The following is a 2,500-nucleotide window of genomic DNA, read 5'->3' as shown; positions in this document are numbered from 1 at the left end:
TGTGTTCAGGTGTGTGTTTATCCTGTGGGATTTGTGTTATGTTTTGTGTTAATGTAATTGATTGATTGATTGATTGATTGATTATTAACACTGAAAGTTACTTGTGTTCACAACTTACAGACGTGAGACTCGAATTTGAGGCCCTCAAATTGGAGTAAATGAAGAAAATAAAGTCGGTGTGTGTGTGTGTGTGTGTGTGTGTGTGTGTGTCAGTCAGTCGGGTTTCAGACAAACTTTAACTTTATTAATCACTTAATCCATAAATGATTTTCTCCTCCACATAATCGCTGTCTCTGAATCACACATGATTCTCCTCCATGTCGGTCTCATGGAGAACAAACCCATGGAGTTTCTGCTCCTCTGTTCACTCACTGCAGAACTTCTCCTCCTGCTTCCCCTTTCTCTCAGAATGTTTGTGGAATCTGACTGGAGACCAGAGAGAGAGAGAGAGAAGAGGAGACAAGTAGTGACTGTGGCTACACACCATGACCTTAAAGAGTGAGAGCAGGAGAGCATGACTGAGATCATCCTGGTTTTTATTCAGCAGTGGTCCTCACACACAGCAGCTCTTCCTCTGTGATGAAGGAAAAAAACACATCACACTGAGATCAGATCCCTCAGTTTCACACCACAGATGAATCAGTCCTTATAGGTTTCTCTCTGAATGAGTCAGTGGAGACTGTGGTGAAGGAAAAACTCCCTGAGAATTAATGAGGAAGAAACCTTGAGAGGAACCAGACTCAAAGGCGAATCTCACACACTGAATGTCCATCATTACACTGTAGTTTCATCATGGTTGAGGTTTTCACCTGTTCCCTGATGGAGACTTGAGTGTTAAACTGTTCATTAATTACAGTCCAAATCCATCTTCATGGTTCCTGACTTTAACCTCCACAGGAACCTCGTGGGTCTTCAGGCTGCTCGTGTTGAAGTGCTATACTGAGCATTACATACCAGAATAATCTTATAGTAGCTATAAACATTCTCTCAGCAGTTTCTCTTCACTTCTCTACCTGCTAATGATTTCACTGAGAAAGAACTTTAAACTGTGAAACTGTTCTGTGCAGAACTCTGTTCTCTTCTAGTCCTGGATGAGGAAGAAATCACCCTCAATATGCAGGTGTGGAAAAGGGGGCGTGGCCGAGTGCTGGTCTGTGAAAGGGGGGAGGAGAAAAGGAAGTGAGTGGTGAAGATCAAACACCTGTGTGTAATTGTACTAATGAGGATAAAATGGGGGGAGGAGTGAAAGAGAAAGAGGAGAGGTATTTTTGCTGGGTATTTGTAAAGATGTACACTGCGTAGATAAACATACAGGAGCAGATCACAGTAAATTCTCCTCCTCGAACCCTGGACAGAAATATTTCCCATGCTGTTGGTGATCATCATGACAGGCTGGAGCTAAACATTAAAAAGCTCTTTCAGCCCACTCTTGGTTCTTGTGGAGATCTCCAGGGCTGGTTATAGCCCATTATATCAGAGTAATGTAGAACAAATCCACGTTCAGTGGCTAAAATACCTACAGTTCTCCAAATAAATAATATTTACAAAATTAGAAAGAATCGAATTCAAAATATAACTGAACTGTGAATAAAACCACTGAAAACCTTTAACTTCATTATGTGTATATTGGATCAAATTAGTTCTCAAATAATAATATATCCTAAATATAGATTTCTTTATTTATTATATATATTTATATATATTTGTAACCCTCTTCGTCAGTCTGCTCCCCCGGTTGTCTCTGCGTTGTGTTTGTATGAAGGATGAATGAGGACACCACGATTGTTGAGTCAAACAGAGCAGCTTTCTTTTATTACGCTTCTTTTCCACCAGCAGAAGCGACACTGCAACAACCTTTTCACCGACTTCATTACAACTTCCAATAGTATTTATTTATTTATATATATAAAATGTGCTGCACCAAATGGAACACAGAAAACATGCAAAAAAGATAAAAAATATAAATCCATCCATCAAAAGTAATTTCACATACATGATATTAAACCCTTTTTAAAACAATATATTTCTTTCAATAACATGGATGTTACAGGTTTTCTCAAATGCTAAAACACAAAAGCCAATCCTCTAAACCAAACGACCAGTTGTCTAAACATTTACTAAATCTAGCCATTATTTTCCAATATCATAAACACATTTCACATGAAGACACAATTCACAAAACACAATCCTCCGTTCTCATAAATCTTAACACATTTTTTTTGCTAAAACACAAGTTGCAAAAGAACTCTGCTCATATTCTCAAATAAAAGCTCATGTGATGCAAAACGCTTGCCACAGTCAGCAATATTTGAACACAATGAACACACCTGGCGTCATTCATTACACACAACGTCTAAAAATTCCAAACAAACACAATGGATGAAGGCAGAGTCAGGGGAAGAGGAATTCAAGTCAGAGGAGGGAGAAGAGCTTTCCATGGAAGAAGAGGAGCAAACTAACGAGGAAGAGGAGTTCAAATCAGAGGAGGAAGAGGAGCAGG

The sequence above is a fragment of the Silurus meridionalis genome, chromosome 1 (assembly GCF_014805685.1).
Source record: "Silurus meridionalis isolate SWU-2019-XX chromosome 1, ASM1480568v1, whole genome shotgun sequence".
Taxonomy (NCBI): domain Eukaryota; kingdom Metazoa; phylum Chordata; class Actinopteri; order Siluriformes; family Siluridae; genus Silurus; species Silurus meridionalis.
The sequence above is the reverse complement of the archived record's forward strand: the minus strand, read 5'-3'. Positions refer to the sequence as shown.